The sequence below is a fragment of the Sus scrofa genome, chromosome 13 (assembly GCF_054392235.1).
Source record: "Sus scrofa isolate SSC_HxYL_T2T_F1_AM1 chromosome 13, Sscrofa_HxYL_maternal_Yorkshire_Landrace_v2.0, whole genome shotgun sequence".
NCBI classification, from domain to species: Eukaryota; Metazoa; Chordata; class Mammalia; order Artiodactyla; family Suidae; genus Sus; species Sus scrofa.
The window spans coordinates 111,791,450-111,812,164 of record NC_139395.1 but is presented as its reverse complement, the minus strand read 5'-3'; the positions used below and the strand labels follow the sequence as shown (position 1 = coordinate 111,812,164).

The 20,715-nt window shown below is 39.5% G+C and overlaps 1 protein-coding gene and 1 long non-coding RNA gene across 12 annotated transcripts in view; one reads left to right on the top strand and one right to left on the bottom strand.

The window, feature by feature from the left end:
- The window catches only part of VEPH1 (ventricular zone expressed PH domain containing 1), a 364,411-nt gene that overhangs the window by 302,000 nt on the left and 41,696 nt on the right, over window positions 1–20,715 (top strand). The gene's annotated exons all lie outside the window — the stretch shown is intronic.
- LOC146397554 (uncharacterized) lies at window positions 1,355–6,813 on the bottom strand. Its single transcript, XR_014822596.1, has 2 exons — window positions 2,932–6,813; window positions 1,355–1,789 (listed from the first exon to the last, which is right to left on the bottom strand). It is a non-coding gene; the product is annotated as an uncharacterized LOC146397554 (long non-coding RNA).

The window sequence follows — 20,715 nt, the reverse complement described above, 5'->3', positions numbered from 1 at the left end:
TCCAAGATTTTGCCAACATTCCCAGCATGCTCAGCTCCATGGCATTGTATGTGCACTTTTGCATAAGCGCAGGAGCTACCATACAGGCAAACGCTATGCAAAACTGCATGGGCCCATTCTCCATCCAGCACATTGGTGCTGTTTTTAGGGTCGCCATTGAGAAATTATGCAGAGCCCAGCATGAGCTTTATTTCCATCTCTTCCTCCTACCCAGCATCTGAGAATATGTGGCCCTTCTCAGGAATTTCACAGCAAGAGCATAAGAACATGACCACCAAGAGAAGGAGACAAGATGGCAGAGTAGAACTCAAGCTCACCTTCTCTCATGAAAACACCAAAATCACAACTAACCGATGAACAACCATTGACAAAAAAGACTGGAAACTGCCCAAAAAAAAAAAAATTCTATACCCAAACCACAAAGAGATGATAGGAGAGGCACTTTCATGACATAAGTGAATACTATACCTACCAGGTGGGCAAGAGCACAAACTGAAAAATAACTATACCATAGAGGTTCTTCCACAGGAATGAGGGTTCCGAACTCCACATCAGGTTCCCCAGCCTGGGGGTCTGGCATTGAGAGGAGGAACCTACAGAGCATTTGGCCTTGAAGGCCAGGGGACTTGAGTGTAGGAGCTTCATAGGACTGGGAGAGACAGAAACCCCACTCTTAGAGGGCACACATGAGGTTTCACCTGCAGTGGGTCCCAAGGCAAATCATTAACTCCATAGGAATCTGGACCAGACCTACCTGTGGATCTTGGAGGGTGTCCTAGGGAGGCAGGGGTCAGCTGTGGCTCACTGTGGGAGCAGGACACTGGAGGCAGTAGCCCCAGGGAATAATCATTGGCCTGAGCTCCCCTGGAGGTTGCCATTTTGGAAATGGGATCTGGCCCCACCAAACAGTCTGCAGGCTCTAGAGCTGGAATGCCTCAGGCCAAACAACCAACAGGGTGGGAAAAGATGTCCACATCAGCACACAGGCTGCCCAAAATCATCCTGGGCACACGGCCACCTCTAAACACATCCCTTGACATGGCCCTGCCCATCAGAGGGACAAGAACCTGCTCTACCTACCAGTGGGCAGGCACCAGTCTCTTCCACCAGGAAGCCTGCTCAAGCCCCAGGATCATCTTCACCCACCAGAGGACAGACTCCTGAAACAAGAGGAATTAAAATCCTGCAGCCTGCAGAAAGGAAACCAAAAATACAGAAAGCTAGAAAAAATGAGACAGCATAGAAATATGTGCCAGACAAAGGAACAAGACAAAACCTCAGAAGAACAAGTAAGGGAAGTGGAGATAGGCCTCCTACCCAAAAAAGGATTCAGAGTAATGATGATAAAGATGATCCAAGATCTTGGGAGAAAAATGGAGACATAGAACAAGAAATTACAAGAAAGTTTGACAAAGAACTAGAAGATTTAAATAAACAGAGATGAATAATACAATGCTGAAATGAAAAATACTCTTGAAGGAATCAATAGCGAAGCACATGAGACAGAATAACAAATAAGTGAGCTAGAAGACAGATTGGTGGAAATCACTGCCACAGAACTGAATAAAGAAAAAAGAATGAAGGCATTCCCATCATGGCTCAGCAGGTTAAGAACCCAGCATAGTGTCTGTGAGGATGTGAGGTAAATCTCTGGCCTCACTCAGTGGGTTAAGGAATCAGTGTTGCCTCAAGCTGCAGCATAGGTTGCAGATGTGGCTTGGATCCAGTGTTGCCATGGCTGTAGTGTAGGCCTGCAGCTGCAGCTCTGATTAGCTCCCATGCTCAGGAACTTCCATAAAAAGTAAAAAGAAAAGGGAATTAAAAGAAATAAGCACAGTCTAAGAGAACTTTGGAACAAAATTAAATGCCCTAATATTCACATGTAGGGATCCCAGAAGGAGAAGAAAGAGAGAGGGAGGGCTGGAAAAAAATATTTGAAGAGATAATAGCCAAAAGCTTCCCTGATGTGGAAAAGAACCTAGGAGTCACTCAATTCTAGGAAGAACCAAGAATCCTATACAGAATAAATAAACCCAAGGAGGAGCATGCCAAGACACATATTAATCAAATTGACCAAAATTAAAGACAAAGAGAAAATATTGAAAGTAACAAGGGAAAAGCCACAAATAACATACAAAGGACTCTCTATAAGGGTATCTGCTGATTTTTGTCAGTAGAAACTCTAGAGGCCAGAAGGGAGTGGCACAATATATTTAAAGTGATGAAAGAGAGGAGTTCCCTGATGGCTTAGCTGGTTAAGGATACAGTGTTGTCACTGTCGTGGCTCTGGTTACTGCTCTGGCATGGCTCAGTCCAGGAACTTCTGCATACCATGGGCATGGCCAATAAAATAAATAAAGTGACAATAGGGAAAAACTTCTAACCAAGAATACTCTACCTAGCAATTCTCTCATTCAGATTCAACAGAGAAAAGCTTTACAAACAGACAAAAGCTAAGAGAACTCAGCTCCACCAAACCAGCTTTACAACAAATCCTAAAGGAATTTCTCTAAGCAGAAAATAAAAGGCCTAACTAGAAGCAAGAAATGGAAAAACTCACCAGTAAAGGCAAACATATAATATAGGAAATCATCCACACACAAATCAAAACCAGCAATTGTGAGGAGAGTACAAATGCAGGATATTGGAAAGGCATTTGAAGTTAAAAGACCAGCAATTTAATACAATCTTGCATATATATAGGCTGTACATCAAAATCTAATGGGAGCCTGCAGTTCCCATCATGGCTCAGCAGTAATAAACCTGACTAGGATCCACAAGGATTTGATCCCTGGCCTCATTCAGTGGGTTAAGGATCTGGCATTGCTGTGAGCTGTGGTGTAGGTCACAGATGTGGCTCAGATTCCGTGTTGCTGTGGCTGTGGAGTAGGCTGGCAGCTGCAGTTCCAATTTGACCCCTGGCCTGGGAACTTCCATATGCTGTGGATGCAACCCTAAAAAAATTTTTTTTAATAAAAACAAAGAAAAACCTAATGGGAACCATAAACCAAAAATCTACAATAGATATACATACATAAAAGAAAAAGCAATCCAAACCTAAAACAAAAGATAATCATCAAATCACATGAGAAGAGAACAAGAGGAAAGGAAGAAACAGACCTACAAAAATAAATCTAAAGCAGTTAACAAAATGGTAATAAGAACATATCAATGATAACCTTAAATGTAAATGGATTAAATTCTCCAGTCAAAAGACATAGACTGGCCCAATGCATACAAAAACAAGACCTGTATACATGCTGTCTACAAGAGATCTGGTTCAGATCTAGGGACACATACAGACTGAAAGTGAGGGGATTTAAAAAGGTTTTCCACACAAATGGAAATCAAAAGGCAACTGGAGTAGCAATTCTCATATCGGACAAAAGATACTTTAAAATAAAGGTGGTTACAAGAGACAAAGAAAGACCATATGTAAGAATCAAAAGATCAATCCAAGAAGAATGTAGAACAATTATAAATGCATGTACACCTAAATAGGGATATCTCAATTTATCAGGCAAATGCTAAGAGCCATAAAAGGAGAAATTGGCAGTAACACAATAATAGTAAAGGACTTTAATAATATCCCACTTGCATCAGTGGACAGATCATCCAGACAGAAAGTCAGTAAGGAAACACAGGCCTTATATGACACACTAGACTAGATGGACTTAATTGATATTTATAGGCTATTCCATCCCAGAGCAGCAGAATACACATTCTTAGGTGCACATGGAACATTCTCCAGGATAAAGCACATGCTGGGCCACAAATCAACCCTCAATAAATTTTTAAAAATTGAAATCATTTGAAGTCTGATTGAGAAGATAGGAGCAGCAAGGGAGGGCAAAAAAAATGGTCTACAGATCAAATGAATAACAAGAGGTTTCTTTTTTAAATCTATGTTTATGATGTCAAACTCAGGTTCAGCTGCTTGCCACTCAAAAGCCAATAATTTGAGAGGCAGTGTCAGTAGAAAGGAAAATTGCTTTAATCAGGAAAGCCAGCAATCTAGAGAGAAGGTGGGCTCCTGTCAAGAGACTAACTCTGAAGATTCTGCTTAGCCATGACAGCTTTTAAAGGAGAAAAGAGGTGGAGGAATCTCAGAGGATCATTGAGGCAAGAGGTTGGGTTCTGCTTCATTCTCCATTGAGTACAGACCAGGTGACTCAGTTATCTTGCCTGACTGATCTGCCTGCAGGATTTCTAAGGGGGCAGTTAGGGGTAGAGAGCTAATCATTTTTTAACAGCTTAATCCTTCATTCTTGCTTCTTTTTATTTAGGAAATGAAATTTGGACAAAGCATGATGTACACTCAGGGGAGCATAAGTCAGGAATTATGTCAAATTGCCTAGTGATCTCATTCCTGTAACTAGGTTCTTTTAAGGTTAGAAAGGAACAGAAATGAACAAACAGAAAAGGGTCAAAAGAGCTGTTTTCAGTTAATTGATTTTTATCATTTTTTGTTTGTTTTTTAAAAATAGAATGCTGCTGTGAAAACCAATGGCACACACTAGTTTATAGAACAAATAGAAGTAATTAGGGTAGGGGCTCAAACTATGTGGTCCAGACGGACAGCATGTGGTAAGACATAATTAAAGTCAGGGATGCATTTTAGAGCAGAGGAACAGATAGACTGTATAACTTTCAAGTAACCTTTCACAAGGATCTTCCAACTGGAATTAGGATTCTGTGTTATTTATTTATGTAGTATTTACATATTTGAGATATCTGCTTCCAGAAAGCAAAAAGTTGTGAAAGTTTTGTCTTTGTTGTTTGTTTTAAATAAAAGCTCCTGAGAAAAACATGAGGTTGTCCCCCAAAAAATGAAAAAAATTATGGAAATTATGTTTATTTTGGTGTCTGCCTACACTACGTAAGGCCAGGCAGTTTGTTTTACATTTCAAACAACTGGAAAGGATGCAAGGGTGGGAGTGAGGGTGCAAGTTCAAAGGCTGCTGAGGTTACAGTGAGGGTAGAAGGGCAAAGTACCTCCACTTCATCTACAAAGTTCAAGAGGTCAAGGAACCCCCTGAAGTTCTAATTAAAATAGCAGATGCCAGAGAGTTCTGTTTGCTAAGATGCTGAAAACATGAAAAGACTAAATTAATGGTCTGGATCACTGTGGGAGCAGGCAGTTTCGGTTTATATCTGCAACCAAAAGAGATAGAGAGATGCTTTCTGTAAATGAGAATATGCGACTTGAAGGTAACCTATTTAAATAGGGAGTTTGGGTCATCATTATCCCGAAGGAAAACGAGCAGACTCATATAGCTGAATATCTTCTTGGTGTAATTAAGGAGAGATACATCATTACTGTGAAGTTAGTCCCTGATGTTAAAGGCATACCTTGGGGGTGGGGGGCGTTTTGTTTTTTTGTTTGTTTGGGTTTTCTTGATCATGCTCACAGCATGCAGAAGTTCCTGGCCCAGCGTTTGCACCCATACCACAGTGGGAACCTGAGCCACAGCAATGGAAACACTGGATCCTTAACCCATGGAGCCACGAAGGAACTCCAAGGCATACTTGTTTTATTTTACTTTACTGTGTTTCACAATTTTACAAATTAAAAGATTGTGGCAACGCTGCACGGAGCAAGTCATTTTTCCAACAGTACTTGCTCGCTTCCTGACTCTGTATCACATTTTGGTAATTCTTGCAATATTTCAAACTTTTTTCATTATTACTATGTTATGGTGATCTGTGATTGGTGACCTTTAATGTTATTATTTCATTTGTTGGGGTGCCATGAACTATACCCATATATGCCTGCAAGCTTAACTGATAGATGTTGTGTGTGTTCTGATTACTGTACTTACCAGCAGGGTCACCTGTATCTCTCCCTCTCCTAGAGCCTCCCTATTTCCTGAAACACAATAATATTGAAATTAGGCCAATTAATAGCTGTACAATGGCCTCTAAGTGTTCAAGTGGAAGAGTCACATATCTCTTACTTTAAATCAAACACTAAAAATGATTAAGCTTACTGAGGAAGGCATGCCAAAAGCTGAGATAGACCAAAGGCTAGTTCTCTTGCACCAGTTAACCAAATTGTAAATGCAAAGGAAAACTTCCTGAAGGAAATAAAAGTGCTGCTCTAGGAGATCCCTTGTGGTACAGAAGATTAAGGATCTGGCATTGTCATTGCAGCAGCTTGGGTCGCTGTCATTGCATGGGTTCAGTCCCTTGCCTGGGAACTTCCACATGCAACTGGCATGGCCAAAACAAATAAACAAAAAGGTGCTACTCCATTGAACACATGAATGATAAAAAAGCAAGATAGCCTCATTGTTGATGTGGGGAAAGTAGTAGTGGTCTGGATAGAAGATCAAACCAGACATAACATTCCTTAAACCCACACCTAAGTCAGAGCAAGACCCTATCTCTCCTCAGTTCTCTCAAGGCTGAGAGAGGTGAGGAAGATGGAGAAGAAAAGCTCCCAGAGCTTGGTTAATGAGGTTTAGGGAAAGAAGCCCTCTCCACAACATAAAAGTACAAGGTGAAGCAACAAGTGCCGATGCATAAGCTGCAGCAAGTTATCTAGATCTAGCTAAGATAATGAATGGAGATGACTGCACTAAACAACCTATCTTCAGTGCAGACAAAACAGCCTTATATAGGAAAAAGATGCCATCTAGGACTTTCATAGCTTGAGAGAAGTCCATTCTGAAAATCCTGGGACACTGAAGAATTATGCTAAAACCACTCTGCCTCTGCTCTATAAATGAAACAATAAAGCCTGAATGACAGCACATCTGTTAACAAGTGTGCTGTTGAGACTTTATGCTCAGGGAAAAAAAAAAAAAAAAAGAGAGAGAGAGAGAGATCTTTTAAAATACTACTGCTCTCTTGCAATGCACCTTGTCACCCAAAAGCCCTGATGGAGATGTACAATGATATTAATTCATGCCTCCAAATACAAGGTCCATTCTGCATGCCATGAATCAAGGATAATTTCTATTTTCAAGTCTTATTATAAGTTAAGAAATACATTTCATAAGGCTATAGCTGCCGTAGATGCAATTCCTCCAATGGATCTGAGCAAAGCTATTTGAAAACCTTCTGGAAAGGATTCATCATTCTACATATCATTAAGAACATTCGTGATTCATGGGAAGAGGTCAAAATATCAACATTAGTAGGAGTCTGGAAGAAGTTGATTCCAACCCTCATGGATGACCTTGAGGGGGTTAAGACTTCAGGGGAGGAAGTAACTGCAGATGTGATGGAAATAGCAAGAAAACTAAAACTGGAAGTGGTCCCTGAAGATGTGACTGACTTGCTATAATCTCATAATAAAACTTTAATGGATGAGGAGTTACTTTTTATGGATGAGCCAAAAAAAAGTGGTTTTTGAGCTAGAAAATACTCAGTGAAGATGCTGTATGTAGATTGTTGAAATGGCAACAAAGGATTTAGAATATTATATAAATTAGTTGATAAAGCAGCAGCAGAGTTTGGGAGAATTGACTCCAATTTTGAAAGAAGCTCAAACTGTAGATAAAACACTATGCAACAGCATTGCATGCTACAGAGAAATCATTCATGAAAGGAAGAGTCAATTGCTGCAGCAGATAACATCATTTTATTTTAAGAAACTGCCACAGCCACCCCAGCATTAAGCAACTACTACCCTGATCAATCAGCAGCCATCAACATTGAGGCAAGACTCTCCATCAGTTTTAAAAAGATTTTAAATTTGATTCAGGCTTAGATGATAGTTAGCACTTTTTAGCAATAAAGTATCTTTTAATTAAGGTGTGCACATTGTTTTTTAAGATATAATGCTATTGCACATTCAATAGGTTACAGTATAGTGTAGACATAATTTTTTATCAGAAGTTTGGAAACCAAAGAATTCTTGAGACTTCATGGCAGTATTCACTTTGCTGTGGTGGTCTGGAATCAAGCCTGCAGTATCTCTGAGCTATGCCCATATATCTGCATGCTAAAGTTTCAATAGTAATATCTCACCTATATTACTGCATAACTCCACAGCAAATATTTGAAAGAATATGATTGTTATATATTATTAAATTATTCAAAATAGAACTATAAAAAATAATAAAATGAACCTCTTACAACCACCAGTTATCTTTTTTTAAAAAAAAGCATTGCAAATGGTTTTGAAGCTCTCTCTATATCTTCTCACCAAATATAACTCATTCCCTACCTTACACAGGTAACTACTGTCCTGAATTTGATAATTATCCTTTTTTGGGGTGATGATTGTTTCTGATCTTTGAGATGACGAAATATATATATATTGAGTTTTTGTGCACAAAGTCAAGTATTTGTTTGGCTGGTGGTTCTCAAGTGTGGTCCATAGACCCCTGAATGGGCCCAAGACCCTTTCAGGCAATCCATGAGGCCAAACTATTTTCATAATAATACAAAGACATATTTACCTTTTGCATTGTGTTATTTGCACTGCTGGTCTAAAATCAGTGGTAGCCAAAACACAAATCAAGACAGTGGCACCATGCTTAGCAGTCATTGTATTCTTTACCACTGTATGCTGGGCTTTAAAAAAAATCACTTAATATTAATTTATTAAATTTCAGCTCTTACATCCTGATCTATTAAATGTTCTGTATGTCACAACGGGAAGTAGCACAAAGTACTTCTGTTGCATGCCCAAGTACAAGCATGTCTCAAGGAAAAGCGCTTGTGCAATTGTTTGAGTTGCAGTATGAACCATCATTTTTCTTCATGGAATATTTTTTATTTGAAAGAACAATTGGCAGACAAACTGATTATTTCAGTCCTGGGTATTTGACAGACATCTTTCCCCCAAAAAATGATGTGAGCTTTCAAGCAAAAAGTAGAATTTTTGAAAACTTGAATCCCAGAGTATTCTTGACAACTTCTCAGTATTTTGAGATTTCTCTGATGAAATGGGTGGTAATTTTTTAATATTGTATAATGTAATCAAATATACCAACATTTGGAAAATCTATATAACTCTGTAAAGCAGTATTACACTAAATAACCAATACAGGAGTTCCCTTGCGGTGTGGCTGGTTAAGGATCCACCATTGTCACTGCAAAGTCTCCAATCACTGCTGTGGCGTGGGTTTGATCTCTGACCCCCAAACTTCCATGTGCAGCAGGTGCAGTCAAATAAAAAATGAATATAAATAACCAATAAAAAATGTTACAAAATAACTCATGGTTAAAAAATAATCCTTTTAAAGTGCAAGATAGACCATATATTTTAACAGAATATGAAAAGTTCATTGATAAAGTTTCAAATTCCTAATTTCAACTGGCCTTTAAAAAACTACCACTTGTTAAGTTTGGAGTATAGTATCAAAGGACAGCCATAATTATCTGCAAAGTCTGTTAAAATACTCCTCCCTTTCTGATTCCATCTCTAAAATAGATAAGATAAATAAATAGATTCCATCTATGTATGAGTCTATTTTCTTCATATACTTCAACCAAAACAATATATCACTACAGACTGAATACAACTTCAGCTATCTTCTCTTAATCAAGACATAAAGATATTTGCAGAAATGTAAAATAATGCCTCTCTTCTCACTAAAATTTTTGTTTTGGAAAATATTATGTTGCAAAAATGTGTTATTCATGCTAACATGTAATGGGCTTATTATTGCTTTTTAAATGACTTAATAAATATATTATTTAATTTCTCAATTTTATTTTCTAATACAGTAAATACTGATAGACATCACTCATATCAAGAAAAGGTCTTTGGTATCCTCAATGATTTTTAAAGGCTTATATAAAAGGTCTTGAGGCCAGAAATTTTTAAGAACTGCTGCTTTAATATATACCCAAGAGTATAATTTCTGGCTCATATTTTATCTTTGCTAAATATTTCCAAATTATTCTCAAAAATCATTGTATCAATTTAAACTCATCCTTCTCAGCATTTTGGAATTGTTTCAGACTTTTTAAAATTGTATCAAATAGGTACCAAAGTGGTAATTGAGGAAATTACTCATTGTCCATGTGTTTATTGGCTCTGTAGATTTCCCCTTCTTTGAAATTTCTGTTTACATTTTTTTGCACATTCCTCTATTGTCTTTCATATGAAATTTTAGTGGCTCTTTACAGATTCCAGACATGTATCCTAGTTGGTTTCTCTTCTTTTTTTCACTTTTTAATTCTAGTATTGAGGTATAATATATATACAATAAAACATACATGTCATAATGGTTCAATTCATGAGTTTTGACAAATTGTATAAACCCACTTTATCAACACCCAAAACAAGCTATAAAATACTACTATCACCCCAGAAATTTCCTCATGTTCCTCCATAGCAGCAACCCCCATAGATTAGATTAGTCTATTCCATAACATCACATAAATGGGATCATATAGTTTGTATTGCTTTGTGTCTAGCTTCTTTCTCTCACCATATTTTTAAGATTCATCCATGTGAGTATGTGTATCAGTAAATAGTTCGCTCCTTTTTATTACTGAGTACAATTCTTCTCTATAAATAAACAAACATTTGTTTATCCACTCTTCATCAGATGGACATTTGGTTTGTTCCCAGTTTTTAACTATTGCAAGTAAGGCTGCTATGAACATTCTTATCAAATTTTTGTGTGTATGGCATATGTTTTAATACCTTTTGGGTAAAACATTTAAGAATGGAAAGAAACACTTTCTAAATGTCTGTTTGATCTGTACATGTTATCTATGATGCAGTGGGGTTGGCAATGACTTGGGAGTGCTAGGATGTAGGTTCAATCCCCAGCCTGGCACAGTGGGTTAAGGATCTGGCATTGCTGCAGCTTCAGCTTGATTCTCAACAGCAGCTTAGATCTGATCCCTGGCCCAGGATCTGCATGTGCAGAGGGGTGGCCAAAAATGAAAACAAAACAACAAAAAAAAATTCATTTGTATCATTTTTTTAGATACCACATATAAGTTATATCCCATACTTGTCTTTCTCTGTCAGATTTACTTCACTGAGTACAATAATCTCTAGGTCCATCCATGTTGCTCCAAATGGCATTATTTCATTCTTTTTTATGGCTGAGTAATATTCCATCGTATATATGTACTACATCTTCATTATCTATTCCTCTAATGTTGATGGACATTTAGGTTTATTCTATGTCTTAGTTATTGTAAACAGTGCTGCAATGAACATTGGGTCCATGTATCTTTTCGAATTATAGTTTTCTCCAGATAGATGCCCAGAGTGGGATTGCTGGATCATATGCTAGTTTTATTTTTAGGTTTTTAAGGAACCTCCATAGTGTTCTCCATAGCAGTTGTACCAATTTACATTTCCACCAACAGTGTAGGAGGGTTCCCATTTCTCCACACCCTCTCTAGCATTTATTGGTTGTAAACTTTTTGTTTTTATTTTTATTACTCTAGGAGATGGATCCAAAAAGATATTGTTGTGGTTTATGTGAAAGAGTACTCTGCCTGTGTTTCCCCCTAGGAATTTTATAGCATTCAGTCTTACATTTAGGTCTTTAATCCATTTTTAGTTTATTTTTGTGTATGGGGTTAGAGAGTGTTCTAATTTCATTCTTTTACATGTAGTAAAAATTTTTTTTTGCCTTTTTTTTCTTTTTTGTCTTTTTAGGGCCACACCATGGCATATGGAAGTTCCCAGGCTAGGGGTCCAATCAAGTTTCAGCTGCTGGCCTACACCACAGCCACAACACCAACAAATCTTTAACCCACTAAGTGAGGCCAGGGATCAAACCTGCATACTCGCGGATGCTAGTCAGGTTCATTACCACTGAGCCGCAATGGGAACTCTAAGACTTCCAAAATTATGTTGGATAAAAATGGCAAGATTGGACATCCTTGTCTCTTTCCCGATGTTAAAGAAAATGTTTCCAGTTTTTCACTGTTGAGTATGATATTAGTTGTGGGTTTGTCATATAAGGCCTTTATTATGTTGAGGTAGGTTCTCTCTATATCCATTTTCTGAAGAATTTTTACCATATATTGGTATTGAATGACCTTAGTTATTTTAAATAAAATAAATTGCATGCAATATTTTTACCTTTTACCTTTTGGAGGCTTCTAACCACATTGCTTCTTGTTTCAGTTAGCTCTCCCTCTTAGTAACTTATTTCTTTATGTGTTTATAATTTTGGTTTGAATTCATGTTAGTGAAGTTTATCTATGGGATTTGTGCAGTGGGGTTACTTTGGATGGATAGATATATACATGGGTAAGTAGTATGGACAGATCTGAATTCTTTTTTCCTACTCAGAGCTCAGAAGCTGACAGTTTGTCATTTCCCTTTGCCTGGACATCTTTCTTCTGGTGGTTTAGACTTTTGAGTCTTAAGATTTTTGCAGAGCCTCAGTTCTGTGTACCCACCTTGTATGACTCAAGGCCTCACCTCTGTCCCCACATCAGAAACCCAACCCTCTCAATTACCAAGCTCACGAAATGTTCCAAAGGTTGGGCCTGGTATCAATACCACCTCACCACTGTTGGTGTCTGGAAGTTTCTCCTGTTTTCTCAAGATCTCATTATCTGAAAGACTATCTGTTATATTTAATCCTTTTTTCTTTTTTTTTTTTCTTTTTTCTCTTTTTAGGGCCTCACCCACATCACATGGAAGTTTCCAGGCTAGGGGTTGAATCGTAACTACAGCTGCCGGCCTATGCCACAGCCACAGCAACATCAGATCCAAGACACGTCTGCGACCTACACCCACAGCTCACAGCAACGCCAGATCCTTAACCCGCTGAGTGAGTCAGAGATTGAACCCATAACCTCATGTTTCCTAGTTGGATTCATTTCCACTGCACCACAACAGGAACTCCTCAATCCTTCATTTTTAGATGTTTTATACTGAGAGATTTTTCAGGGTATCTAGCCTGTTATGACAACAAAAATGAGTTTACAAGCTCCTTGGTTCCTCCCACCAAAGTTGCCAATGAGTAATAGCCACTATTCTGTTATTTTCCAAGTCAGAAATCAAATGCTTAGTGCTTAGAAAAGGGATATTATCCAATTAACAAACAGAAATACAGAAGCATTTTCCTCCTATCTAAAAAGTTCCTGGACTTCCCGTCATGGCACAGCAGAAGCGAATCTGACTAGGAACTGTGAGGTTGCAGGTTCGATCCCTGGCCTCACTCAGTGGGTTGGGGATCCGGTATTGCCCTGAGTTGTGGTGTAGGTTGCAGATGTGGCTCAGATCTGATGTTTCTATGGCTCTGACGTAGGCTGGCTCTGATGTTGCCATTACAGGTCTAATTAGACCCCTAGCCTGGGAACCTCCATATGGCACAGGTGCAGCCCTAAAAATAAATAAATAAAAAATTAAAAGTTCCCGCCGAAGCCCTTTATCAGGCTCTAAGAGTTCCTGGATTACTCAAAAAGTTGATGAATAGGGAGAGCTTCCTCTGGGATCATTCCAGAAAGTTAATTGGGAACAGGGAGTATGGAGGCATTTGAAATGATCCAGGGATCTCGAGCAGTTTCATGATCTTACGCTGGCTTAAGAACATACTCGCTTAAAGATTCTACTCCATATTTGTTTCTTTTGCTTTGTCTTTCAATCGAAAAAAGCAGCTGAGTCCAAAATAATTAAATATTATACTTTGCAAAAAAAATTTATTTTCTTAGTGAATCTCATGAGTCAGAATTTGGGAAAGAGAATATTATTAGTTTGGAGAAATTGTAACTGAACTTGCTTGTTCAGCAACATTCTCTAGGTCTGAGGAAGAAGACTATGCCATTTCATGGTAATCCCCAGCCCCCACATGAAGTGTTTTCTTTCCTAATTATTATTTCAAAACCTAAACTTCTGTGTTAAAGGCTTTTTACTGAATGGCAACGAGAATAACATAAGCAAATAGTTAGAGAAGAATTTTTTTTTAATTGAGGTATAGTTGTGATTTATAACATTGTATTGGTTTTAGGTGTACAACATAGTGATTCGAACTTTTTATAAATAGGAGTTCTGGTCATGGTGCAGCAGAAACGAATCCGACTAGGAATCATGACGTTGCAGGTTCGATCCCTGGCATCCCTCAGTGGGTTAAAGATCCGGCACTGCCGTGAGCTGTGGTGTAGGTGGCAGATGTGGCTCGGATCTGGTGTGGCTGTGGCTGTGGTGTAGGCCAGCAGCTATAGCTCCAATCAGACCCCTAGCCTGGGAACCTTCATATGCAATGGGTGTGGCCCTAAAAAGACAAAAAAAAATTATAAATATTACTCCATTTAAAGTTATTATAAAAATTGGCTACATTCCATGTGGTGTATAATATATCCTTGTAGCTTACGTATTTTATACATAGTAGTTTTTACCTCTTAATTCCTTGCCCTTATCTTGTCCCTCCCCTATTCCCTCTCCCCACTGGTAACCACTAGTTTTTTCTCTTCATCTGTGAGTCTGCTTCTGTTTTGTTGTGTTTGTTTGTTTGTTTTGTTTTAAAATTTCCACATATGAGTGATGACATACAGTTTTGTTTTTGTCTGACTTATTTCACTAAGCATAGTACCCTCCAGGTCCATCCATGTTGTTGCAAATTTTCATTCTTTTTTATGGCTGAGTAGTATTCTATTGCTACACCATTTTACACTCCCATCAACAGTGTACAAGGGTTGCCTTTTAGAGAATAATGCTTTTTGAAAAACCCAGCCATTTGCATTGTTCCAGAGAACAAGATCAAGCTTCTGATGGCGCACACACACACACACACACACACACGCGCGCGCGCGCAAGACAGTGGCTGCCTCTTATGTGAAGGAAATAGGATCTCTAGGATGACTAAATACTCAGACCTGAAGAATATTCAAGGGTAGGAGATGAAATGGGAGGGAAGAGGGTAATGTCATGAAAAAGAATCACTAGCTATAGAAATGCGCCAAAGCAATAATCCATAGGGACTCACAGACTCACCCTTTTAAGCAACATTATGATGCTTTGTTCTTGGCACTCCACCTTCTGTCCATGCAGCCTTTCTTGCAGTAATTCTCTTCACGCTCTCCTCACACACTGCATCCTGCACCCAGCCCCCAACCCCTGACTTCCACACTAGAATACTCTATAACTCTCCTGTTAAGCAGAGGGGTTGGCTGATGCAGGGAGATGATCTGGGAAGACCCAGCAGCTACAACAGGAGACAGATGGAAATATATATCAGGAGGTTCCCAGAGCAGAGAAGAAGTGAAAGTTTGGGAGGTAGATAGCTCTGTGACTAAAATGATGGCCCAGCCAAAGGGAGTAGATTCTGAGACTCTGGTCTCTGGGAGTGTTGGTGGTAAGGAGCTGGGCAGGACTCCAGTTCAAAAGGCTGTAGGAACTAAGCAAGAGCAGAGGAAATGAACTGGAAGGACCAGAGAGCAGTTCATTGAAATAGATCCCACAATCAATGGAGTGATCACAGAGATGGAGGCAGGGGTCTACCGGCCAGATTAAGGACTTGGTGTGGCAGATAATTTTCTAAGACATTAAAAAAAAATCTCCTCCCATGCAGCCTCCCCTTCTTTGTGCCCATTATTCTTCCTGATTCAGCAAGAACAAAGAATCATATTCTTAGCCACTAGCTCCAAAACAGGCTCTTAAAATTTGCAACAAAAATGAACTTATTAAGAGTCAAAATATTTTGATTTGTATGAATTGTGCTTTTGAGAGACAAAAAGTTGTTTTGGTTCTTTGGAACCAAAGCTTGGCTTTGAATATCAGAATCCAATGGACTGAACAAAAAGTTTATAGTATAGTCAAAGTTTGCACTATAAACAAGAGAGTTGGAAAGTTCAGGGTGATGATTAAGCCATTTTTCCCTTCCCCCACAGCCACTGCCCTCTCCCCAAAATCAGAGGAAAATGTTACAGATGGCAGGAAAGAAGATAATTGGGAAAAGATAGAAGGACAACGAGTAATTGATGTGTTCCTAAGAAAGGGGCCATGCTGCTGGAGTGAGAATCTCTAAGAAATCGTAGCTACATTTTTAGGAGGACCCGAGAGCACAGGAGACTTCTGCCTCTCATCTCAGTGTGCAGCGCAGAGACATTGAAAGCCTGTTAGAGAAGCCCATATCCAACATTAGGCTAGAGCTGAGAAGTGGCAAATACTAAGAGATGTCCACGTGGCTGGGCCTGAGCACAGCTCCATAGACACTCAGCACTTTGAGCTGGTGCAGGAAAAGCAGCCAGGGACTTCCAGGCCTCCTACTGAAAAGGACTCAGGTGAGCTGAGAGAGGTCCAGGGATGGGGAATGAAGGCACAGATGCTGGGACATGAGCGGATACCAGTATACAATCATCTGGAAACTGAGTTACCAGATGCCAGATATAGATGACAGAAAATATAAAGACGGTTATCAGACAAATTCACCCCCTTCACCAAAGCCTGTATGAGAGAGATGCTGTTACCATTCCTAACCCCCAGCGTTTAGATCATCTGTGGGACATGGATATACCTTGAATTGGCTGAATTAAGTGTTCTGCTGCATAATGGACATGGCAATCAAGGGCCAAATTAATTAGTTGTAGAGAAATATAGGTACATCTTTACGGATCTGCATTCACAGTAACACTGATCTCCTACACTACTGGTTTAGGACACAATAAAGTTTCTCTAATTAAATTCTCCAGAGTTCAGATATACACCTAACTATATACCAGGATTTAGTATAAAAGCTACAGTTCAATAAGTGGAATTGGTATAATTAGGAACCACTTGGGGAAAAAAAACTAAGACAGAGCTCCATCATACTTCTTATTCAGAAATAAATTTCTTGTGGGAGTTCCTGTCATGGCACAGTAGAAACGAATCTGACTAGGAACCATGAGGTTGTGGGCCTCGCTCAGTGGGTTAAGGATCAGCATTGCCATGAGCTGTGGTGTAGGTCACAGACACGGCTCAGATCTGGCATTGCTGTGGCTTTGGCGTGGACCAGTGGTTTACAGCTCCGATTCAGCTGCTAGCCTGGGAACTTCCATATGCTGTAAGAGTGGCCCTAAAAAGACAAAATAAATAAATAAATAAATTTCTTATAGATCAAATATTTAAATTCTAAAAAGGAAACTATAATAACACAAATCCATCCCACTCCCTCCCCCTCCCCCTTGTCAACCACAAGTCTATTCTCCAAGTCCATGATTTTCTTTTCTGTGGAAAGAATCATTTGTGCTGTATATTAGATTCCAGATATAAGTGATATCATAGGGTATTTGTCTTTCTCTTTCTGACTTAACTTCACTCGGTATGAGAGTCTCTAGTTGCATCCATGTTGCTGCAAATGGCATTATTTGTTTCTTTGAGGGCTGAGTAGTATTCCATTGTGTATATGTACCATATCTTCCTAATCCAGTCATCTGTCGATAGACATTTGGGTTGTTTCCTTATCTTGGCTATTGTAAATAGTGCTGCAGTGAACATGTGGGTGCACGTGTCTTTTTCAAGGAAAGTTTTGTCTGGATATATGCCCAAGAGTGGGACTGCTGGGTCATATGGTAATTCTATGTATAGTTTTCTAAGGTACCTCCATACTGTTTTCCATACTGGTTGTACCAGTTTACATTCCCACCAAGAGTGCAGACAGGTTTCCTTTTCTCCATACCCCTTCCAGCATTTGTTATTTGTGGACTTATTAATAATGGCCATTCTGACAGGTGTGAGGTGGTATCTCATGGTAGTTTTGATTTGCATTTCTCTAATAATTATAATCTTAAAATGGACAATATATCTCTTTTCTTTTCTTTTTTTTTTTTTTTTTAGCACTGCACCAGTGGCATTTGAAAGTTTCAAAGCTAGGGGTCGAATAGGACTTCAGCTGCTGGACTACACCACAGCACAGCAAGAGCAGATCAAAGCGGTATCTGCAAGCTACACTGCAGCTCATGGCAATGCCAGATCCTTAACCCACTGAGCGAGCCCAGGGATCGAACCCACATCCTCATGGATCCTAGTCTGGTTCCTTAACCACTGAGCCATGAAGGGAACTCCCTGGGTACATTCAGAGATGGTAAAGGCAGAATATGGCTACCTATGAGAAATGAAGGACATGAAGTCATCTGAGATCTCATTAACAAGACCTGTGAGTTGATTGGAGGTGGGAGGCAAAGGAGGCGAAAACATTTCAAGTTTCATAAGCTGTGAAAAGGTGACAGACACTGTTTATCAGCAGGTATCTGGAAAGGAAGGCATTTTAAAGGAGGGTTAGAAGACATGCTAAATTTTGAAGGTTTGGGGTCCTGGGTACCTATGGGGCACATGGGCACAGATATCCAATTGCTCTTTGGAAATATGGTTGGAACCTCCAGAGTGAAAAAAGCTGGAGCAACACATGGGTAATACATGAAAAGAAGAAGGTAGAGGTGGAACTTTGGAGAACCCCTGCGTTCAGGATCAGGGCAAGGAGGGGGAGTCAGCAGAGGGATTTGAGGAGAAACAGTGAGAGAGGGTGAAGGAAAAGTCATGCTCTAGAAGCCACATGTGGAGCCAGCCCTTAACTCAGTACTGCAGGGTAAGCTCTGCAGAGCCCCATGGATTATCCGCAGAGCAAGCTGCCTCCTCACCCCTCTTCAGATTCTCTCTAGCTTCTGTATGAAGGTCAAAATATTGTTCAGCATTCCATATAAAAACTCTCAGACACTTTCTAAAAAGTAAGCGGTATAATCCCCTTTGTCCCAAGACTCATAAACCTAAAAAAGATGCAATTTCCCTATACTACTTGGCAAGTTAAGGGCATGGAGCTCAGGGTTTTTCAGGCCTTAGTCCAAGGACCCAACAGCTGAAACCTTCCAAGCAAATAAATAAACAAAAGCAACGAAATAAACCAGAGCTGGCAAAAAGTCATGCGGATCAAATGACATTTCTTTTCCATTTTTATGAGAAAACTTGCTTCTCACAAAAATATTGAGTTCCTTTTCCTATGTTTTATAGCATGATGTTCCTTTTTTTTTTTTTTAAGTCTTCTAAGAATTTCCCCAAAATCTTCATGTTCCTTAAATCCTGACAAAGCCAAGGACATTTCTCAATGCTGGCTTTAGTTAGAATACTAAAGGGATGATTTCTGGATGTTCTACTTCAGTGACGCTTTTGGAAGCTACTAAATGTTTAAGTGTGTGCTTAATCCTACAGCCCTTCTGTTTATCTGTTTGCTAGGGGAAAAAATTGATATGGATTGCAATGACAGACTCTAAGACATGCCTTGGAATTTTTATAAGAAAACAGTGGGAGTTCCCATCGTGGTTTAGTGGAAACGAATCTGACTAGCACCCAGGAGGATGCAGGTTTGATGTCTGGCCTTGCTCAGTGGGTTAAGATCCAGCGATGCCATGAGCTGTGGTGTAGGTCGAAGACGTGGCTCAGATTCCATGTTGCTATGACTGTGGCATAGGCCGGCAGCTATAGCTCCGATTCGACCCCTAGCCTGGGAAGCTCCATATGCTGTGGTTGCAACCCTAAAAATACGCACACACAAAAAGAAAACAATAATGAATTATTACAAAATTAATTCAGATCTTATATTGTGGCCTAAAGCTGCCAAAATACATAAACTTAAGATGCAGAGATTTTTTAATAAAGAATGTTTAAGAAAACAGCCACCTAAGGTGTATCCAAAAATAAGAGTATTTTATTAAATAGTATTTTTTAGAGTCAGAATACAAACCAGGCACTGGAAATGAGCTCAATGGGTGAAGGAATAATCGTTCCTAAAATAGAGTACTAAGGACTTGGGAGCATAACTAGAAGAGCTGTTTACAGAGGCACGGACAGGTACGCAGGGGAAAAGAGGGACAGTAATACCACCCCAAAGGCTGAAGCAGCAAAGAAAGGAAGGGACAGGGTCACAGGCAAGCCCAGTGCCAATGGGGCCACGGAGGAAGGGCCTCTGGAGTGGGGATACAGCCTCTGCTAGAGATGCCGACCTGAAGCAAAGAGGGGTGGGAAAGAAATACCCTGGCCTTTCTCTGGGTCCATTCTCTGACATTCTGCTGGTGCCACTTGTTGGCCAAACCCAAAAGGAAGCCAGAGGGGATGGGAGGTGGTGAGAAGCAGTCAGATTTCAGAAAAGGCAAAGGTAGAGCCAACTGGTTTTGCTGATTGGATGGGGGAGTGAAGGAAAACAAAGTACCAGGGGTGACACCGAAAACCTAAGTTTTCTGTCTGAGCTACTGATTGAAAAGAGTTACCATTATTGAGATTCAGATGGCTAGGGAAGAAGCATGTTAAGTAAGTTAAGAGTTTGATATATCTGTTTTGAGATGCTTGTTAGACATAAGAGTAGAGATGAGGAGTAGGCAGATAAGTGTATGAGTTTGAAGTTAGAGGAGATTTAAATTTGGGATTAATCCATAAACAGATGTCCATTGGGGCTGGTTAAGATCACTATGAAGGGAGGATAAATAAGCAAAGAAAGTCAAGGGCATTATCCCTAGGGTTGTCCAACATTTAGAGGTCCAGCATGAAGCCAGCAGAGAAGATGAAAAAATGCCCAGCAAAGTAGGAAGAAACTAGGAAAGGATTGTGAACTGGAACCCAAGTGAAGAGAGTCTTTCACAAAAGAAGGAGTAATCAGCAGTATTAAATGCTATTAACTAGGGGATTTGGCAGCACAGAAGACCCTAGTAACACTTATGAAAAGCATGGGTGGGGGAATACAAGCCTGATTGCTGTGAGTTATAGAGAGAATGGGAACTAAGGAAGTAAAGACAGCAAATCCAGGGAACTGTTAGAAAGAATTTTTGCAATGTATAATAGCTATAAAAACGCAGGAGAACTTGGAT